Consider the following 24,074-nt stretch of genomic DNA (forward strand, 5'->3'; position numbering starts at 1 on the left):
TCTCAAACAGATATCAAAATGACCACTTGTCAGGATGTTAGAGAAGGAATTCTGGCACCATATTCAAGCAAAGATGTCAACTTCTGAATCAATAGGTGATAGAGAAGCAGTAGAACTTCTAAGTTAAGGGTGCCACCTCCAGAGCCTGACTTGAGTTCAAACTCCAGCTCTGCCACTAACCTGTGTGACCCTGTGAAACTTTAGCTCCTCTGGAAAACAATTATTTTCATCATGTAAAATGAAGTCAATAGTATCTGCCTTGTTATAATTGTTAATACCATCAAATAATTTACTACTATAAAGCATTTACAACAGTGCCTGGCATATACTACATTTTACATAAGATGCCTGTTAAATAAATGACACTATTGATAAGATTGTGTCTTATAATATCTTACAAATTTAAAAAAAGTGTTTTTGAAGAAATTATCATGCTTTATCCAAAATTTTCACTTACTTCCAAATTCCTGGATCAGTGTTCATTGCTTCCTCTTCCTGTCAACCTTGGCACTTCCCTATACTTTTGCCACTTATACTGTCAGAAACTGTGCCATAATTTTTTGTGTGCTAGGCATTTTTCCCGGCAACAGTAAGGACTCCTCAAAATAGGGACTCTATTTTGTCACTCTGGCTCCCCAATTGTCTGAACAGTGCTCAAATACAAGACAGTTGCTTGATAAGTTCAATTCAACTGACAGTTGCACTACCTAATGTTAATAATGGGAGAAACATGGGAATTCAAAAACACTTTATATGCAATAAATATTTACTACAGTGATTATTATTGTCTTTTTTAAGATTTGGGGAAATAAGCATTCACCCCTACATTTAAAACTGAGTACAAGAAATAGCAAATACTTTACCAAGGTTCCAGAATTGGTAGAAGTAGGCATATAACTCTAAGCTACATGTTCTCTCCCAAGAGACTATACAATCTCAAGAGAAGTTACATTTGATTACAGGCATGATATTTTGTTAATAGAGTTATATTTAGGTGATCAAAGAAATGGCATAATAATCAACATATCACTAAGGAACAGCAAATGTGAAATAATATGCAATGACATAAGCCTTCTTCAGGATAGGACTGGAAAAAATATTGTTAATTTGAGTTAGAATGATTTATAAATAAGCCAATGCACACTGTTTTGGAAGTAGGTAGAGCGTAAGTAATAAATAAAAGAGATGAAATTCTTTGTAAATGAAATAAAATTACTCAAGCATGTGTAATAGCACAATTCAAGGGTCAGTAATTTGTTTCATTTTACAAATTAATAACAAGGGGCAAAGTAAAAGAGCAGGCTACTCAAAACATAGGGAGCTGCCAAAAGCAACACTGGAAAAACACAACTGGCCAGAAATCAGAACTTGCATATTTTCTACTGTAATTCTTTGATTATGGTAAATTGCCAGGCCCAACAGTGTTTAACTTTCTCAGGCCACAATAGTTCATTTGGTAAATGGTTCTAAATGACACCCAAGTGGCTTTCATTTACTGGCCTGAGAGTAGTGAGCCAACAGGGAGCAAAGAGTTCACTTTCTTATTAAGGAGAGGAGACTATTTTGAACCTGACCATCCCAGGTGAGGAACCTATTCATGGAAGTCAAAGCAGTCCAGAATGTTAAGTCTTCTAAGCTACGTGGATAATATTCCACAGAAGGAAGTCAATAAGGACCAAATGCCCTTAAAAAGTTATGTAGGTAAAGTACCTAATATATGTCCCAGGGGATTATCTTATTCATAAAGCAGGAATTGACATGCTGTGACATGAGTTTTCCATTCTACTTAGTAAAATGAAGTCTTTAGTTTATTCTGCCACTGCTTCTGAGAACAAAATGTTCCCCTGGAAAATATCTCATAGTCAAATTTATTTCTTGTCTGAGAAGTTAAACAGTTAATGGAACTTCCTACTTGTTGTGCAACTGGGAGCTTTGAATGCTCTAAGTATTGCGAATATTCATCTAAATGAGGGTACAAAGATTGGAAAACAAGTTACAGTAAAACTAAAGACATTAGAAAGGTCAGTGGTCAGAGACTAGATCTTATAGGCTTTCCACTGTAGTCAAAGTAAGTTATGTTTTTAAAGAAAAAAAACCCCACATTTAATGGATTAAAATATTACACACAAAGAATATGTGACAGATGGCAAAGCTGAGCAACATTTACTGAAATATTTAACTTGGATCCAGCTGACGCACCCCATTACATTTCATATACAGCATTCTTATTATTGATAACTCAGAAACTCTGCAGATTCTTAATGTGTAAAATGTCAGATGGAACAATCGATAATTGGCAAGTTAATTTATATTACAAATCAACTCTACATACAGTCCGAGTGGCAGCATCCCCTGTGAGAAAATTGATGCTTTTATATGTGTGTGTTTCTGGTGAAGTACAACATTTCTTGGTTTGATAGCAGATATTGGAAAGCTTATTCTTGTAGATTAGCTATATTTTGCAAACTCAAAATAAGCAGTTTGTTTTCTGCCATGGAATCATAACCACAGTAAAGGATGTGTCAAAAAATAAGTTCTGTTATACTTCAGAAAATCAACAAAAAACACATTTCATGTACACTATTTTGGCTCAAATAATTAGCCCGTCATTTTTGACAGATGCAGCAAAGTTCAGTAATTTTTCTTTAAAGGTAAAGCCAAAATAGATTTGGCAATTAAAAGCATGTTTTGGCTAAAAAAATCCTACCATAAAAATTCTACCAAGAGTAAAAAAAATAAAAGCCATATTTACAATCACATTTTATTCTATACTGAAAAAAAGAGCAACAATTAAAATGTGAGATACTTTACCAGGATAAAGAGTTTGTGCTCTGTATTTCTTTGCAAATTTCCTTTTTCTCTTTCTCTACTCTATAAAATAGATCATGGCAGAGAGAATTACATAAGTGAAGAAGTTATAGAATATCTAACCACCAAAGAATCATTCATTTGGAAGGAGCCAGCATAGTTGCTTTATACTAGACATCTTTGCCAGATGTCCTGGTGGTATTCTAGTAAAGATAATAACAGTCATTATGCTAATTCTCAGGAACTGAACATAAAGATAATACTGTACAAATTGAGAGTGAATGAAATGTACACTTTCAAAGTCCATCATTAAAATAAATGCTGGCAATCTACCTAACCAGACAAAATATTTTGTATAAAGCAAAAAATAAAATAGCCAATATTCTTCTGAGTTATGGACAGAATTCTTTTTTTAATCAAAAAAATATATTATTTATTATTTATATTATAAATTCCTTCAGGCAAATACTATGACTTATTCACCATTAGATCTCCAGCATCCACCAGTTTCTGGCTTACAGTAGTCAAAACAATATAGTTCAAGAAATGAACAAAGTAGTCAATGAGACTGAATAGAACTACTCTGTGTGTGTGAGTATGTGTATGTGTGTGTGTTTAGGCATTACTTGGGAATTGATCCCAGGATCCTGTGCATGAGAGGCAAGTTCTCTACCACTGAGTTACAGCCACAGCCCAATCATGTCAATATTTTATTCACAGTGGTTGGGATGAAAACCATGCCTTCATGCATACTAGCCAAGTGTTCTACCAATGAGTTATACCCTACACACACACACACATACACACTCTCACTCTCTCTCTCTCTCTCTCTCTCTCTCTCTCTCTCTCTCTCTCTCTCTCATACACACACACACACACACACACACATGCTCAGAAAAAAATGCTCTTGCAAGAAATCCAATTAGGGCTATTTTTGTTATTTAAAAATTGAATTTCAAGAATGTGAGAAACTGAGAGCATTGACAAATAATAAAATTTGTAGACATTGAGTGATGCTGTGAGCATAGGTTAGTCCTAAAAGCTAACTAACTTTTTTAAAGAACTGGCTAGTTAAAAATCAGCTGAACATAATATTACTGGACATCCAGATTGGTACAGCTATGGTCAAACTTCTTATCCTGGCCAACAAAAATCTCCATGAGATTTTTCCCTGCCTGTTTCTCAGTACTCATATTAATTTCTCTCTTGTTAACTACACACAAGTCATATTGGCTTTCTTTCTGTTTCTTGAGCATAATAAGTATATTTTCCTTTCCTCACATTTTTGAATGAGATATTTCCCTGCCCTAAATGCTTTTATCTATATTTTGCATGGTTGGAATCCTTGTACGTTTTTGGCCCCAGTTCAAATATCAACTTGACAAAAAAGTTTTTTTCCTCCCTCTAAACTTAAAGTAGCACTCCAGTCATTATTACATAATCCTTCAATATTTTTAATACCACTTAGCACTATATAGCACTAAATCCTCAACCCCATTCTGTCCCTAACAAAAATAGAGGAGGAACCTCATCTATTTCATTAATCTCTCTACTTCAAGGGCTTATTTCCTATGGCACACAGGAAATACAGATGTTTCTTGCCTTTTGATAGTTATGTGCTGATAAACCTATTATAAGCTGAAAATAGCATAAGCTGAAAAATGCATTTATTATACCTAACATACTGAGCATCACAGTTCAGTAACACAGTGCATTATAGACTATGAGGGGTATTATTTCATAATCATGTTGCTGACAGGGAGCTGTAGCTCAATGTTGCTACTCAGCTTCCTAAAAATATAATAGAGCATATAACTGGCCCACAAACAGATCAAGGTTTAAAATTCAAAGTAATGTTTCCACTAAATGTGTATTGATTTTGTAGCTTTGTAAAATCAAAAAATTGCAAGCTTAACCATCATAAGTTGGGGACTATGTGTAGTAAACTGTGTTAATTAATACTCCTGTTTTCAGTCTCTAGCTTTGCTTATTCACTCTATTGCTATTGACAGAGCCATCTTATTAAAGTGACACTCCTCTTTGATTATCCAATGCCCAGGCTTCCTACAAGAGAAAGGCGTATGTTTTATGTCTTTCGCCTTCACTATTGTCAGCTTTGAAATTTTTACTCTGTACTGATCTGGATTGATGAGATTTGGAATAAAAGTAATGGTAGACTAACATTTGCAGAAATTCAGAGCAATAACAGTGATAGAGTACACTGACAATAGATAGTAAAATCATTTCTAAAGACAGAAGATTGCCCATCCCTGAATTCCCAAAAGGTGGGTGGTTAAGAGAAACAATGGCAATGCAACCCTTGAAGTGAGAAAACTTCTCTAAAATATACACACTCAAGGACCAATTATCTACTAATGGCATCAGAGACATGTGCACACAATTGTGCATGTATGAACTTATCAGTGCATGAACAGGAAATAAACAGCCACTTTTACTTCAATATAATGCCCTTAAATGTGTCATGGTGCATGTATATCTGTGCAGAAGTATTTGAGATGTATGTGCAAGTAGGATGACTGAAAAGAGACAAGAAAGACATATGTCCAAGTGTTCACACATAATCATAATCATAATCATAATCATCTGTGCCTCAAGAGTCCCAAGGTGACACTGTTATGGCCAAAAAGGAAAACAAAGTTTGAAAACTAAGGAAGAACAGATGCATCTAATAGTGTGCCATCAGAGATATCTCTGAAGTACTCCACAGGAATTGATTATTATCCCGGGTCATCAGGATATGGTTAAATTATAGTTGGAACATTGTTTAGAAAGGCTGATAAGAAAAATAGCTGCAGTGTCAAAACACCTAGCTCACATATAAAATACTTTAGAAGACTTTTTCTTAAAACAAAAAGGTAGATTGCAGCAGTCAAATCATTAATGTTGAAATTTGGGAAGTCCTTGCTATCTACAAAAGCATATATGTCAAGAGAATTCCAGATAATTGAGACTTCACTGAACGTTTGCTCAAAGAATTTCATATCCTTTAAAGCACATGGTTCTAAAAACACAAAATGAATGGCTTATGACAATTGTTTGTGATTTAACTGACAATTTAATGGGGGCATTTTGATTGATCTAGAAATAGAAAGTCAAATATGACAGAAGAAAAAAATCTAATGCATGTGCCATCGAAGTAAATAGCAGAGTAAAAGAAGAAATTCGTGATGTAAGTCTTCATTTTGTCAATAAAATACTTCAAGAGATATGAAGTCACTAGCTCATCTGAGCTGTTCAATGTATTATACATTATACATTTTTAATCAATGCATAGAATAAACGAGTTACTATTCAAAAGGATTCTTATTCAAACATTTTCATCACTTGGCTTTTAGGTTAATAGAGTTTTCTGGCTTACCCCTACTACACAGGCTACACATTTTAAGTTTCCCCACAGCTTTGTTAAAAATTCTTCTCATCTTCCTAATTTATAAATGTTGAAGTGACTCAGACCTGAGTCCTTGTACTTTTCTTTTCTTTGTCTATACACACTTTCTAGGTAATTGTAACCAGTGTTATGGCTTTACACACAATCTATATGCCGGCGACTCCTAAATTTGTACCTTTTCCTTATGCTCTAGGATTAAGTACCTTCACCTCTACTTGGATGCTGTGTTAGTCATTTTTTTTGTTGTTGTGAACAAAATACCAGGCAAGAACAACTTAGAGGAAGAAAAGTATATTTTGAGCTCATTGTTAAAGAGGTTTAGTCCATAGAAAGCCAACTCCATTGCTCTGGGCCTAAGGTGAGGCAAGGCATCATGGTAGAAGGGCATGCCACAGGAAAGCTTCACCTCATGGTGGTCAGGAAGGAGAGATAGGGGGAGGATCCAGAGGAACAAGATATAATCCCAAAGGGCATACCCCCAGTGATCCATATCCTCTAGTCATGTCCCACCTGCCACAGTTACCACCCAATACAGTAGCTCTTTCAAATTATTGCTCCATCAAAAGTATCAATACTGATTAGATTACAGCTCCCATTATCTCATCTTTTCATTTGAGAATATTTGCACATTAAGAGGAGTCAAACCATAACTGATGCCTAATACACATCCCAAGCCCAACATACCTGAAACCAAACTCTTGATTCATCACCTCACAACTTCCCGTTTTGTTCATCCAATCTTCTCATCTCTGTAACTTTCATTCCATTTTCAGTTTTCTAATGACGTCCCACTAAACAACAAGGATTTTCACGATTTCATCTCAGAACTATTCTTGTTCTGAGTACTTTCTCCTGCACTTGCTACAATCCAGCTGCTGGTCCTCCTGCACTTGCTACAATCCAGCTAGTGGTCCACTTTCAGTATGCATATGTTCATATACAGACTTTACATTAGCTATGCCCTCTGGAAGAAATGTTTATTCCTCTGTTATCCACTAATTATCTCAAGTGACTCAATTCTATTGTCAAATGTCACTACCTCAGAGAGGTCCTGCTCTGACCAATTTATCTGTTTAAAAAAAACAATCATTATTTCTTAATCCTTTTACTCAGCTTACTCAGCTTTAAATTTCTTAACATTTAGCATCATCTGATATCATATTACATATCATATCTTAATAAATATTTGGTTTTTGACAGTCTATCATGCTAGAATATGCTCAAAGACAGACTTTCAAAAAAGTTTCTCATCTTTTATTCCCCAAGGCAGGAGGGTTGGCAGGACTTGGCACATGGTATTTGATAAATATTTGCTGAATGAATAGATGAAATTGTTACCAGTGGGAATACTGTTAAAAGTATCATATTATCAGTACTGGTGAAGGGAATCAGGGAGGAAATTAATTCAACATTGAAGCATATAATGTCTAAGCAGAACAACAATGAATACACTACATAGAATTAGGGATGTTAAGAATGGTTTAGAGCTGAAAAAAATGTTCAAGATTACATAATACATCATTTTGTACTGAAACATTTATTTGCATAATTTGGAAGTATTTCATTTTCCCTAACTTTCCATACTCAGGCTAATCTACTGAAAGTTGATAATCAATTTCCTCTAAAGAAAATGAGTACTAAAAGATTTTTTCCCTAATAACATTGAATTTAAATGCAATGCAATGAACTATAGAAGGTGAATATAGGCAATAATCATTTATAAGTCTAAAGAATTTTGGATAAGTATTAATGTTATTAATCTAAGCACATCTTGGCATTTTATGAAAACACAAACAACATATAAAATATATGCAGAAAAAAAGTGGAAAGTTATGTCCTATATGTAGTGTGACTAAGTTAATAAAATTATGGGACACTTCCCTTAATTAACATACCAATAATGTAAATCTCAAAGCTCTTTTGGTATTTCACACACATGCATGAACATGCTCATGTCCACATTCCACACTACCACTAACCAAAAGAATTGCCAGGTTTTTTATAAACTTGCAATTCAAAAGATATGACCTTGCAATCAAAAAGTAGATCTTCTGGTATTTAAAAAATATCATTTTAACACCTAAACCGCCTGCAGGCAGCAGGGTTTCTTCCATAAGACTAACCCATTACAGCTGCATTTCATTTTTATTTGAAAAGACTGATCCGGTGTTTTTATAGCTCTGGATTAAGCTGTTTAAATAAAAAAAGTAAATGTTGAAAGAGGAAACCACTGTAGTTAAGCCCTATGTAAACTAGTAATGGGAAAATCTCAGGTGGTTTGAAAGTTCGGTTTGGATAAATACCTAAATCTATTGGAACCTCTTTAGCTGAAAAATTCCAGCTCCCACAAGGTTAGTAGAGCTTTAGGTTTTCCACTAAATCTGACATAGCGTTTCAAAAATACCCACACTCAATCCCTAGCTAATAGTAAAGGCAACTTTGGCGAAAAACGTTAACAGAGTTTTTGAAATAAAAAATGTCCTCAGCATTTGGCTCAATTTGAGATCATTCTAACTGTTCAACTTTCAAAGTTTACTAGGAGTATAAATCCAGTGAGACCACAGAGAAGAAACTAAAATTCACTAGAAATGCAAATAACCAAATAATTGTCAAGTTACCCAGCTTCCAAACATTTTAACCAATGGTAGATAAACAGGCTGAAAAAAAAGATTCATCTACACCTCTTGTCTTAATTCTGATCCATCCTTTATTTCTCAGCTCACAAGTAATGTTAGGAGGCCCTTGGTTGACCAAAAGAAATATCTTCCACATCACCTGCCGTGGTTGTATTCATAATTACTTAATGTTTACATTTTATAGCAGACTAAAATATTCTTTAGGGTACACTTTTTATAGTTTTTCTTCACCACAGTACTGCAAATGCCTTACATGGCCTGTATGTAGCACATAGTAAGTGATAAATAAGTAAATATTTGGATGGGCATGATCGTGCATACCTGTAATTCCAGAGATTTGGGAAGGTTGGAAGATTAGAGTTTGAGGAGAGCCTCAGCAATTTAGCAAGACCCTCAGCTACTTAGTGAGACCCTTGCTCAAAATTACTTACATACATAAAGAGACCGAGGAATAGCTCAATGGTAGGCATCCCTGAGTTCAATCCCCAGTATCTAAATAAATAAGTAAGTAAATAAATAAATATTTGTGTGATGGGCAAATCCTCAAAAACATCAACTAGGTGCAAGTATTTTATTTCTCCTCAGCCCTTCTCCCTTTTCCCTAGCATAAAACTGAACAAATTCTTAGGATCTCTGAGGTGATCTTGCCGTTTTTCACTGTGGTGAGAAGACTGTTGACTACCAGCCCTCAGGTAGCTTTGGGCTGGGGGTTGACACAATTTTGGAATTAAGGTTAAATATATCAGCAATGGCCAAAGATTTAATCAACCATGCATATGTAACGACCAGGGTTCCTAGAGCTTCCAGATATCTGAACCCATGGTGTGTGTTCTTTGGGGAGGGCATGGGGGCTCTGTGTCCCTTCCCCCATACCTAACCTTCTGCATCACTTCATCTGCATTTTTATAACAACCCAGTAAACATAAGTATTTCCCACCAGATTGTTAACAATTCAAGAAAATTGGCCATATCCAAGGAGGGGAAGGTCGAAACCTCCATTTATAGCTGGTGGATCAGAAGCCCAGGTAAAATGACCTGAGGCTTTTGACTAGATTCTAAATTGCTGGGTCAGGGCTCAGAGGGAGGATCACAGTCTTGCTACAGAACTCTCAACTTGTGGTATCTGATGCTATCTCCAGGGAGACATGTTAGAGTTGAATTTAATTTGAGGACTTCGAACTGCTATCCATTTCTACAAAGTTGCTTTCTTGCTGGTGGGAAGAACTCACCACACTTTTTAGGTGAGAGAGGTCTTCTGTGTAGACTATAGTGAAAGAGAAGAGGAAACAATGACATTTTTTGCCGTAACATACAGTTATCATGGTTTAATTACAGAACATTTTGGAGTAAGCATGAGTGTGAATAAAAGAGCTCTACAGTTTAAAACTGTAAAAACAATATAAATGCAAGTTGTTATTAAGAATACAAATATAGCTGAATATGTACATTCAGCTTTCTAATACTGGAAATGATTCTGACTTATGTGGATCAATAGTGGGGAAGTGGCAAGTACCACCATACCACCCCACTTAAGGGAACACCATGTGGTGCTTGGAAGGAGAGAGAGGAACCTTGCCTTTCAATAATTTATGACCCACCAAATACTGTTTGAACTCTTTAGACTGTTATTCTTGATCATTTGGAACTTGATATTTATCCCTTCTCCTTGTAATAACTCCCACTACTTGCAGTCAAACAGGTCTACTTCATTTTCCTTCACCACTTTTTTGAACTTTATTGACTGACTTTTTGCCTGTGTCTGGATTGTAACTCTCCATAAAACCTCAGAAAGACAGATCTTTTTCTGATCTGAACTACTACTAAGACAATGTATGCAAATACTATGAAGACTAAAAATCTCAATGGAAATACTAGGTTTCATTATTTTATAGAAAGAACTTTCAAACATGTATGTACATTTGTCATACCTATATTGTCTTATAATGGTTTGGGCATATTATTGATTCTGCTTCCTAATGTACATGTTTCAGAAATGGAAGTTCTATGTCATATTAATGTTTGTATACCTCCCAGTCCTAATGCTTTTTACAGAAGGCATATCCAGGCATTACAAGAATGGCAAAAGATATGTTTGGATAAAGGGAAATGCAGCATAGAGCAGAAGGCAAAATTCTCTGTGTCAATTATATCCTAATATATGAATGCATAGGCAGATATGTTAGATGACTTAACACATATGCCCCATCATATGCCATCTCAATGTTTACAATCAATCATTTTTTAACAGGCTTTGTGAGTTTAAACTATTTAATCACATAATACAGGGATCACTAAACAAAACAGAGTTTAGTAATCAAATCTATTTATACATTTAAATTTAATCTATGTTGATTATGTTATATCTTAAATTTTGAATTCTTCTTTAACCCAGTCCAGTTTAGTAGAGTTCCTGAAATGCAATTTTTGAAGTGTTGGAGGAGCAGTGCTGGGGTGGCCTCATGCATATTAGGCAAGCATTCTACCACTGAGCTGCATCCTAGCCCTCAAATCATTTTTAATATTAATCTAATATAAACATAATTAAGGAGGAATTTTCATTTGTTTAAATAAAGACATGAAGTGAATTCCAAAATCAATTAGAATAACATTTCGAATGAACTGTGAGAATATTCAGCAAAATGTTTTTTCAGGGTCAAGTATAACATTGAAATAAAATGACAGAGAAGGGCAAGTCATATATTCATTCATTTTTCCAGACACAAATAGAGCCCTACTATGTGCCAGGCACTGGGAGTACAAAAGATGATCACCCCAAAGCAAACATGGTAAACTTCTTGTACACTGAAGGCATTTCAGCAAAAGTTGAATGTTAAGTTCTTCATGAAGCTACTCCAAAGCACAATATGCACTGCCTTGTTAACTCTTAATGCATTTATAACAATGCCACATAATTAAACTTAATTAAATACCATCCTTTTAGAATCACTTTTCTCATATGTACACTCTTAACTAAGTGCTAAGTTCCTTTATAGCCAAGAGAATATTTTGCCCTTCATTTTTATACTGTAGTACCATGGCACTTACTATACTGTTAGAAACTGCAGTGACTGCTTAATAAAAATATGCTGTCTAATAAAAACATGGAAAGCAATGTATTTGTGAACCCAGAGGAATTGTTGGCACACACAGTTCCCAATTATCTGTGCTAAAGGAGATAGTTAATTCAAAACAAAAGATAATATAAAAGTCATTTAGCTTTGGAAAGCATTCTCATATATAACTTTTCATTTGGGTCTCTTGGTTGGTTTGACAATACATTTCCAACAGGGAAGTTGCAATATTAATTCCCAACTGTGGCCAAAGTTTTTGTTTTCTCACCGAATAAAAATATGGTTAAGAATAAATAATTAAAATCAGAGCTGAAATTAATGAAATCGAAACAAAAGAAACAATTGAAAAAATTGACAAAACTAAAAGTTGGTTCTTTGAAAAAATAAATAAAATCGACAGACCCTTAGCCACGCTAACGAAGAGAAGAAGGGAGAGAATTCAAATTACTAGCATATGGGATGAAAAAGGCAATATCACAACAGACACTTCAGAAATACAGAAGATTATCGGAAATTATTTTGAATCCTTATACTCCAATAAAATAGAAGATAGTGAAGGCATCAATAAATTTCTTAAGTCATATGATTTGCCCAGATTGAGTCAGGAGGATATTGACAACCTAAACAGACCAATATCAATTGAGGAAATAGAAGAAACCATCAAAAGACTACCAACTAAGAAAAGCCCAGGACCAGATGGGTATACAGCAGAGTTTTACAAAACCTTTAAAGAGGAACTAATACCAATACTTTTCAAGCTATTTCAGGAAATACAAAAAGAGGGAGAACTTCCAAATTCATTCTATGAGGCAAACATCACCCTGATTCCTAAACCAGACAAAGACACTTCAAAGAAAGAAAACTACAGACCAATATCTCTAATGAACCTAGATGCAAAAATCCTCAATAAACTTCTGGCGAACCGGATACAAAAACATATCAAAAAAATTGTGCACCATGATCAGGTAGGATTTATCCCTGGGATGCAAGGTTGGTTCAATATACGGAAATCAATAAATGTTATTCACCACATCAACAGGCTTAAAAATAAGAACCATATGATCATCTCGATAGATGCGGAAAAAGCATTCGACAAAGTACAGCATCCCTTTATGTTCAAAACTCTAGAAAAACTAGGGATAACAGGAACATACCTCAATATTGTAAAAGCAATCTATGCTAAGCCTCAGGCTAGCATCATTCTGAATGGAGAAAAACTGAAGGCATTCCCTCTAAAATCTGGAACAAGACAGGGATGCCCTCTCTCACCACTTCTGTTCAACATAGTTCTCGAATCACTGGCCAGAGCAATTAGACAGACAAAAGAAATTAAAGGCATAAAAATAGGAAAAGAAGAACTCAAATTATCACTATTTGCAGATGACATGATTCTATACCTAGCAGAACCAAAAGGGTCTACAAAGAAACTATTAGAACTAATAAATGAATTCAGCAAAGTGGCAGGATATAAAATCAACACACATAAATCAAAGGCATTCCTGTATATCAGCGACAAATCCTCTGAAATGGAAATGAGGACAACCACCCCATTCACAATATCCTCAAAAAAAATAAAATACTTGGGAATCAACCTAACAAAAGAGATGAAAGACTTATACAATGAAAACTACAGAACCCTAAAGAGAGAAATAGAAGAAGATCTTAGAAGATGGAAAAATATACCCTGTTCATGGATAGATAGAACTAACATCATCAAAATGGCGATATTACCAAAAGTTCTCTATAGGTTTAATGCAATGCCAATCAAAATCCCAACGGCATTTCTTGTAGAAATAGAGAAAGCAATCATGAAATTCATATGGAAAAATAAAAGACCCAGAATAGCAAAAACAATGCTAAGCAGGAAGTGTGAATCAGGCGGTATAGCTATACCAGACTTCAAACTATACTACAGAGCAATAGTAACAAAAACAGCATGGTACTGGTACCAAAACAGGTGGGTGGACCAATGGTACAGAATAGAGGACACAGAAACCAATCCACAAAACTACAACTATCTTATATTCGATAAAGGGGCTAAAAGCATGCAATGGAAGAAGGATAGCATCTTCAACAAATGGTGGTGGGAAAACTGGAAATCCATATGCAACAAAATGAAACTGAATCCCTTTCTCTCGCCATGCACAAAAGTTAACTCAAAGTGGATCAAGGAACTTGATATCAAATCAGAGACATGGCGTCTGATAGAAGAAAAAGTTGGCTATGATCTACATACTGTGGGGTCGGGCTCCAAATTCCTCAATAGGACACCCATAGCACAAGTGTTAATAACTAGAATCAACAAATGGGACTTACTCAAACTAAAAAGTTTTTTCTCAGCAAAAGAAACAATAAGAGAGGTAAATAGGGAGCCTACGTCCTGGGAACAAATCTTTACTCCTCACACTTCAGACAGAGCCCTAATATCCAGAATATACAAAGAACTAAAAAAATTAGACAATAAGATAACAAATAACCCAATCAACAAATGGGCCAAGGACCTGAACAGAAATTTCTCAGAGGAGGACATACAATCAATCAACAAGTACATGAAAAAATGCTCACCATCTCTAGCAGTCAGAGAAATGCAAATCAAAACCACCCTAAGATACCATCTCACTCCAGTAAGATTGGCAGCCATTAGGAAGTCAAACAACAACAAGTGCTGGCGAGGATGTGGGGAAAAGGGTACTCTTGTACATTGCTGGTGGGACTGCAAATTGGTGCGGCCAATTTGGAAAGCAGTATGGAGATTTCTTGGAAAGCTCGGAATGGAACCACCATTTGACCCAGCTATTCCCCTACTCGGTCTATTCCCTAAAGACCTAAAAAGAGCACACTATAGGGACACTGCTACATCCATGTTCATAGCAGCACAATTCACAATAGCAAGACTGTGGAACCAACCTAGATGCCCTTCAATAGACGAATGGATTAAAAAAAAATGTGGCATTTATACACAATGGAGTATTACTCTGCATTAAAAAATGACAAAATCATAGAATTTGGAGGGAAATGGATGGCATTAGAGCAGATTATGCTAAGTGAAGCTAGCCAATCCCTTAAAAACAAATGCCAAATGTCTTCTTTGATATAAGGAGAGTAACTAAGAACAGAGTAGGGACGAAGAGCATGAGAAGAAGATTAACATTAAACAGGGATGAGAGGTGGGAGGGAAAGGGAGAGAGAAGGGAAATTGCATGTAAATGGAAGGAGACCCTCAGGGGTATACAAAATTACATACAAGAGGAAGTGAGGGGAAAGGAGGAAAAATATAAGGGGGAGAAATGAATTACAGTAGAGGGGGTAGAGAGAGAAGAGGGGAGGGGAGGGGGGAGGGGGATAGTAGAGGATAGGAAAGGCAGCAGAATACAACAGACACCAGAATGGCAATATGTAAATCAATGGTTGTGCAACTGAAGTGATTCTGCAATCTGTATATCGGGTAAAAATGGGAGTTCATATCCCACTTGAATCAAAGTGTGAAATATGATATATCAAGAACTATGTAATGTTTTGAACAACCTACAATAAAAATTAATTAAAAAAAAATCACAAGAAAATATGGTTAAGAAACTCTGAAAATTTAACAATAATCTTGTATTGTTTGTAGTTGTATTCTGTCATTTTTACCTCCCTGACTACATTCTTTCTTGAAAGCAGAACACATACCCTAATCTTATAAGTACCAAAGAATTTAGAATATTCTTTTTCATGAAGCATGCAAGAATCTTCAAATTCCATCTGTTATCTTTTCCTATTTTCTACCCAAATGGAAAGGGTATGGATTCCTTTAACAGTAAACACTTGGATATTTCTTCCATAATGAGGGATAACTATCCTACTTCTTTCATAGTCATTTACTACATTTTGAAGAACATACCTTTTACCTATCAGTCTAAAAACAAAAATGAAAAAACTCAAACAAAAATGTAAAACAGATTTTTTAAAGAAAATTATATAGAATGAAGTTGGATAAAATCAGATCATGGCTTTCCTTTAGACAAATAATTAATTTTCTCTTTGTGAGATTTAGAGCAGAATTATAAATAAAAGACAATTTTTATGTAGCTTTTCCACTTTACGAAGCATGTTAAGTCATTATACCTAATCCAAATAGCAACATACATGAGGTAGGCAAGCAAATATTATCATTTCAGTTTTACAAAAGAGTAAATGGAACATTTTTTCTAAGATTAGAAGATAAAGCTAGATCTTAGGTCCACTGATATCCAGTCCAAATATCTTTTCATTCAGATGGATTAAGACAGTCACTTTGCATTTGTAAGAACACCAAGTTTGAAAGAACTGTGTGTGTGTGTGTGTGTGTGTGTGTGTGTACATATGACAAACAAAGTGGCCAGAGCATTCCTAAATGATGTGCAAAATGAAATGATATTGCTGTACATTTAGATTCAGGCCCATACTTAGGAATCTAGATGTTGGTAATTAAACAAAGTTGCTGTACACAAATTTGTTAATGCCTTTGCAGATATCAAAAAAACATTTATTAAATATTTACTTTTGATGAGGAAAAGAGGGGTTGATACTTTCACCTCTGAACCATTTTTTTTATCTCAATTACTCCTTTTCTGTACTCAGGCAGTATCAAATGATGATTAGGTCCTGTTCCCCCTCTCACTGATGACCTCTGGAAAGCATGTATGTAATTCTTTTTTTATTTTTCATTGATTTTCCATTCTCACCATTAGTGAGTCCCTTAGCCTTAAATGTGTACGTGAGATATAATCCTCTCAAGTTCATTATCACTCTAAATGTATGTCTTATGAGGGGTGTGTGTGTGTGTATAAAATCAAAATTCAATTGGATAATTTTCAGTAATGTTAGTCATACATTTCTTTAGATTTCTAACTTCATTAATGAGTTGGGAAAAGTATAAGTTTATCATCCTATCTTTACAACACAAAGGAGAGTACCATTGCATGATTACTAAATAATCAGTCTTGCTTTCTTACATTTTTATCAGTCTTCACCTTATAAAGTGAATATTCTTTAATTATCTTAAAGTTTAAACCCAGAAGAAAAAAAAAAGTAAAACTGGGAATAGGCACTAGGAAGCTAAGTTTACTTTGCTGTATTTTCATAAACTATATGTAAAACATATTCTAACTACAAATAAGTGAACAGACATTGATAGAAAGAGATACTGATATACATTTCTACATATTGAAAATAGTATGACTGAGATTTTTGCTGTTAGTTATAAAGAGTTATACTAACATCACTGTTAACAATTGGATATGGAGTGTTCCCCCAAAGCTCCAGTGTTAGTGCAGGAATATTCAGAGGTGAAATGATAGATTGTAAAACATATAACTTAATCAGTCTATCCTAGTTTGAGCAGAATAACTGGGTGTTAACTGTATGCAGGTGGGGAGTGGCTGCAGGAGGTAGGTCACTGGGTTAGGCCCTAAAAGCATGCATCTTCCCTGTGTCCCCCTCACCCTTTCCCTCTCGGCTTCCTGATGGCCATGAGCTAAGCAGCTTTCCTCTTCACACCCTTCTGCCATGATGTTCGGCCTAACCTTGGACAAGAGCAATGGAGTTGATTGACCATGGACTGAACTCTAGAAGCATGAGCCAAAATAATTTTTTCCTTTTCTAAGTTTTCTTGTCAGGTATATGGGACACAGGGATGAGAAGTTGACTGATATAATCATTATCATTGCATGCTTGTTTAACATACCACAAATGCTTTACATATTTGAAAAGAGTTTCAGTAAATTTTAAATCAAAGTAAAATGAATCAAACTCATAGATTCATTACTATATCCAATTTATGGTCTTGTAAAGATCCAAATGGCTTTATCTTTATAACTATGAATAGATATAATAGGTATCCTATATGTTCTCTAGTATATATGCACACTCACATAAAAATAACCATTTTGGGTAATTTAATTTCCTCAAGGTTCCTTTTGTTTTATTTCTATAAACAAATCCCACAGAAAGGTTTTTAATCTGTTAAAACTTAGTTTCTGGTAAGAATGATGAGAATTTGTCAGACTGAGGGTACATTAACTCTTTCAGACAAATTAAGTCCCGTTTTATGTTCTGAAAAAGATGATTTCCCAGATGAGTCTCCTGAGGCCTGAAAAGGTTTATGCACACTTTAAATGAGCAATATATTCTGTTCTCATCATCAGCATCATGCGCCAAATGTCTGTCAATTCCCTGAACAATGTTTGAAAAATGTAATTTTAGTCAGTGTAATTTCAGGCTGAATTTCAAACAAGCAAGACTCTTCAAATACAAATGTTTTGTTTTTTTTTTTTTTTTGTGCTGTGTGTGTGTGTGTGTGTGTGTGTGCTGTGTGTGTGTGTGTGTGTGTGCAAACAGATCCTAAAAAACATGCTACATTCAGGCAGTTTCTAAGAATATGATTTCTACTAAGGGTTTGCCAAGAGCTAATTTTCAATACCTGCATTTAAAATTAAAACATGATAAAGGACTAACATTTGAAACATGTTAGAGTCCTCTCTCTTGTCAAACTGAGGTCATGCCAGAATAATATGTTCTCTATTTACTTGCCAGAGTGCTAAGTTTAATATCATTATACAATGAAACTGAAATCTGTTTAACTAAACATTTATTAAGTACTTAAATTTTTATAAAGCTTTGTGCTAAGCTTGTTGCAGAATATTCAGATGAATAAAAATACATATCTCAAAAATTTATAACCCAGTGTACACAACAGACATGTACATAAACAGAGTATAGGCAAATGAGCAAGTATGCTAATCCAAGTATTCAAATATTATGAGAACACAAGGGATAAGGAAATTAATTTTGATTGCTATGATTAGAGAGGCTTTCTGGAGGAGATAGTGTAAGTGAACAGCTAATTTTTAAATTAGTTTACAATCCTTTCAAAAAGAATAATTTTACATTTTGAGTGAGACAGGAAAGGACACAATAAAGTAGTTTCACAGGGAACAAATGTAGAATTCATCTCAGATTTATGAACCCTTCTGAATTGAAAGGCCACATAACACCATGACAAGGGTTAAACTCCAAATGAACAAAATTTGGATCTCAACTCTCACTAGCGATATTGATTACTTATGTGATATCAAGTACATGGCTGAACCTCTTTAGCCTTCTTATATTTGAAATAAGGCTAATTAAAATAAGGTTAATAATAGTACCTACTTCATAGGATTGCTTTGGAGATGATTTGTGGCAGGGAACAGGTTAAACATACCTAATCTGAAAACCTAAATTCTAAAATGCTCTACATTTTGAAGCATTTTGAGCACTGATGTGACAAAACTAGTGGAAAATTCCACACCTGACTTCATGTGATAGATCACAGTTAAAATGTAGGAGACTTAAAATATCATGTAAGATTGCCCCCAGCCTATGTGTGCATGATGTGTTTATGAAATATAAAGTGAATTTCATGTTTAGATTGGGTTCCATCCCCAAGATATTTCATTATGCATACCCAAAGTCCAAAAAATCTGAAATATGAAATTCTTGTGGTTTCGAGCATTTTAAATAAGGGATATTCAAACTCTCTCTCTCTCTCTCTCTCTCTCTCTCTCTCTCTCTCTCTCTCTCTCTCTCTCTGTGTGTGTGTGTGTGTGTGTGTGTGTAGTTACATCCTGGCATAATGGCTGGCACATGACATTCACTAAATAGTAAAAACACTCTCTTTAAACAAGAACCTTGATTCCTCTTTTTGACTAGGCCGCAACATTGGGTTTTCTCCTTAGTCCTGAATGCTTCAATTTTAGCAAGAGGTCTGATGGGTCAGTTGAGTGAAAATCCTCCATTCTTGGTATGTGACCAAATTCCTCATCTCCCAACTTCTGCTTCTTTTCAACCCAGTGTGCCTTTATCAAGAATCTTGCAAATTGGTTAAGCCAGAATCCTTTTTATCCTGGATATTTTCTCTTGGTAATTTTCTGTCCATTGATTTCTACCCTGTTCCATGGCTACAAATCCCCACTTGCCCTTGTGTTCGAAATGCATCTCGATTGTAAACTGAAATCTCTCTTCTATCACAATAGTTTCTGAATAAAATTTGCCTTTACTGCTTTCACTTCTATATGGTTCTGATTCTCTTTGATAATAGTTGTTATTATTACTATGTTATTACCATTTTATCATGAATGATTATACCTTCTATCTAGTTCAATGTACAATGGAACAGAAAATTTCCAATATCACTATCACGTGTGTGCCTTTCAAAGGATGCTAAGAATCTCTTTTTTAAAAAGAACAGTATTCCCCTATGTGCTTTTCTTACCAAGGAGAAATAAGCACTCTAGCTTCACTTATTCTTAGTCAACTTAAAAATCATTAATTTTGGAGGTCATACATTATTATTCTCCTATTAGTTTTGCTATAGATAACACCTGATGTGTGTGTTATGATAATAGTTACTTAGGTTACTGTTCAGGGAACTGAAGGGCTCTCTTGTTGAAATCACTGACTCTTCACATGGGCCTGAAGATATCTAATGGGTGACTGAAACACAATGAAAATCTGTGGAATCTCTGTCTTCATTTTGTCTGTTTCCTTTATTGACTTAAAACTTTGGACCAGATTCTACTCACCACTCATTGTAGACATGACAATCATTTGAGAAATATCTGGTTGAAAAGGTTAACTTGAGGTACACTTGCCTAGTCCCCCACCTCCCAACTGCCAAGACTAGAAACACAAGACCATAAAAGGAATGAAAAGAGGTGACCCTGAGTTCCTGGAATATATACACTCATTCCCTGAAAATATATTAATATTCCTCTTTTATTAGCCTGTTCATTTCTTTTATTATTCCCATCCTATATGTGTAACCCCTCAACTACCTGAAGGTGAGAAGCTGATTTGTGAAGAAGGTACCTTCTTCTCTATTCTTTGGCCTATGAATATTTTTTCTCCCTAATACTCTTCTCTCAGTCATTGGTTTTTCTGTGGGATAAGGTTCCATAATGACTTTGGAAACAATCTGCGGTTTTTCCTGCCAGTACTGGTAGTCGAATCCTAGTGAATACTAGGCAAGCCCTCTATCATTGAGCTAAATCTACAGTTCTTTTTACTTTGAGGAAGGGTTCTTCTCAGTTGTGGAGGCGGGCCTCCAATTTCAGATACTCGTGCTTCAGCCTCCAGAATATCTGGGATGACAGGCCTGTACCACCATGTCAGGCAACAATATGCATTTCAATGTATGTATTATTTCCATTACTAACCATGCCCCTTTTCTTTTTTTTTTTTCTATCCTATACCCTCTCCTACTTGAAGAGTCTCATTAAAGAAACCTTGCTTAGAACTTCCTGAATTTTCTGAATTTTTGAACAACCAGCAATAGAGGGTAAGGACCGACAGTCAGAGGTGGTGATTTTCCCTTAAGTCTAGTCTGACATTCTCAATTTTTCTTTTCTTTTTTTTTTTAAAAAGAGAGAGTGAGAGAGGGAGAGAGAGAGAGAGAGAATTTTAATATTTATTTTTTTTTAGTTATTGGCGGACACAACATCTTTGTTTTGTATGTGGTGCTAAGGATCGAACCTGGGCCGCACGCATGCCAGGCGAGCGCGCCACCGCTTGAGCCACATCCCCAGCCCCCTCAATTTTTCTTTAAAAGACAAAAAATGGCCTGAATGCTACATTTTAAAAAATATATTTGTTCTTTGTTTTTGTTTTGTGAACTTTAAATGAAATTTAGATTATCATTCCACTAAACCCTGATATTGGTATGTTCTCAAAGATGGTAAGTATTACTTATAGTTGAATAATAATTTAGATTTTTTTCATCTATTTTAAATTATTCTCTTAATAATGAATAGAGGAATAAAATTAACATAATGGCAATGCATTAGAGACCTCAAATCTGTTTTGAATTATCTGGAAAGGACAATGTGCTTCCTCACAGATTTCATTTGTAACCACTTGGAATGACTCTCCCTCATACTAGGAGGAAATCCCAGGTGTTGATAGTTAGTTGACAGGGGTGTTAATGTCATTAACATTCTGTCAGCTCTTCTTGTCAATGTGTTAATGGTGTTCCTGCTGCTCAGTCACTCCCTGTCCTCCAGTTGGGGAAATGATTTCGCCAGCAGTCAATCAAAAAGCTAAGCTGATGTGAGGAAATAGACAGCCCTGCCATTGACAAAACCTCTGTGAGTAAATGTGGTAAGAAATTTGTCAACAGGATATAAGCACTAAGGTCAACACTGTAGTTAATGTGCTTTTTTCTAGAAAGCTTAAGATATTAAGGATGGGCCACAATACATATTTAAAAGTCTATGAAGTCCTCTTTTAAGAACAGGCTTCTTTCCTGTCTGAAAAAGCAATGAAAAGTAAGTAAAATAATACTTTGATTAAAAGAGAAAAAGAATGATAGAAAGCAAAGCTGTTAGTCCTCAGAACACAATTTCCTAAAATATGGTACCTTCGCATGTTAAGTATTTTCAGATGCAGGAGATACACTGACCCCAGAACAAGATCTCTCTGAAGTTTTGTTGCCCATTTCCCAGAAGTGGATCACAGAAAATAGAATTCCCCTCCAGTCAAGCCATGAAATATCGAAGGATCACTCGGAGCTCCTCCCTTCTCCACTGAAAATGTTCATGTGACTGGTGGGAGTCTTGCCCTATACCCAGGAGGGGAGAGAGAAGAAATGTCAATGCAGAGACCCCAGAAAGAATCTTGTCCAGTGAATTCCCTGTTTATTAACATGAGATTATACCACTTTTCATCTGATCATGTTTCTCTTCAACTATCCACTTCTTTCAACAGACTTAGCAATAAGTAATAGGCAGTTTTCTCTGGAGTCTTCATCACATAAAATGGTGGTTAATTAAATTTGCTCTGGTTTTCTCTTATTAATCTATCTTTTGATGGAGGTGATGCAAGCCATCAACTTTGTGATGTGTGAGGAAAATATACTACTTTTCCTCCACTACAAAAGAAAAATTATTTCAGTCACACTACTGTCCAGGAAGACAAAAGCTACAATTTTGCAAATAATGTCTGTCACATACACTGTCAAGTCCAAGATAAGACCCAAGATCAGCTAGGAGTCTATTCATGATGTTTCTTCTCACCTCTTTCAAGCATGGGTTATTGTTCAAAGAGTGGAAACCAGATGTGACTCTGAACCTCACCCCACAAATATTCACAGCAGATGCCAAATACAGACATAAACTATAGAATTCACAGTAACTTTAAAAGATAAAAAGAGATGACTCTTAGAAATGAATGAATGAAGAATATGAACTGTGGTAAATAGGTTTTTAAGTTACTAATGCTATCCTAACATAACTCTAGCTCACTACAATGACACAGGGACAACTGGTTGATGTTATCATCAGAAATGGAAAATATTCCTCATCTAATAATGGGAACATTTTTTGGAAAGTTCAAGAAGGTAACATTAGATAATATGTAATAATAATAAATATTTGATAAATGAATATCTATAGCATTTACTAAAGACTAGTAAAAATTTTATTTCAATTCACTGAGCAAACAATTGTGCTAAAACCTTCCAATACTAGGATTGTTATGAGCATATTAATATAAAGAATATTGATGGTCTCTGACTTAGAATTTGACTTGTTATTTTTCAACTTTATGGTGGCACTTAAGTGTGTATGCTAATATGCATTGAATAGAAAGTTTACTTTGAATGTTTTTAAAATCTTTACCCAAGCTAGAAATATTCTGTAATATACCCCCTTGAAATGCTGGATAACTACGACCAGCCCCAGCTCTCAATGAGCCAGGCAATAAGAAGAGTGAACAACCAATACTCTATAGTATACTAGGTCACCAGAGGTTTTGTTGTTGTTGTTGTTTGTTTGTTTGTTTATTTGTTATAGGTATTTGATAAATAACATGAGGTATTCAACACATTATTAGAAAATAGGCTTATTGTTAGATGATTTTGCTCAACTATAGGCTAATGTAAGTATTCTGACCATGTTTGAGGTCAGCACAGTTAAGGTATCTGTTTGGTTGGTTAAGTATATTAAATGCATTTTCAACTTTTGATATTTTATGGGTTTATTGGGACATAACCTTGTCTAAAGTTGGAAGAATCTGTACCAGGAATGCTGTTTCATGAAAAAAAAACATATCAGGATAACTACTATTTTCTCCCTGTGGTTATCAAGATCACCC

The 24,074-nt window shown here is 35.1% G+C and overlaps 1 protein-coding gene across 9 annotated transcripts in view; it reads right to left on the bottom strand.

Moving 5' to 3' along the window:
* The window catches only part of Diaph2 (diaphanous related formin 2), an 826,282-nt gene that overhangs the window by 291,062 nt on the left and 511,146 nt on the right, over positions 1 to 24,074 (bottom strand). For 5 of the 9 annotated variants that reach the window (XR_013154694.1, XR_013154693.1, XR_013154690.1 and 2 more), the window contains one exon: positions 22,342 to 22,542. The exons of 3 other annotated variants lie outside the window; for them this stretch is intronic. The gene's annotated coding sequence lies outside the window, so the exon portion shown is untranslated. The remainder of the gene's footprint in view (positions 1 to 22,341; positions 22,543 to 24,074) is intronic. One more of the 9 variants, XR_013154691.1, reaches the window with a different exon arrangement.

Source organism: Callospermophilus lateralis, chromosome X (genome assembly GCF_048772815.1).
Source record: "Callospermophilus lateralis isolate mCalLat2 chromosome X, mCalLat2.hap1, whole genome shotgun sequence".
Taxonomy (NCBI): domain Eukaryota; kingdom Metazoa; phylum Chordata; class Mammalia; order Rodentia; family Sciuridae; genus Callospermophilus; species Callospermophilus lateralis.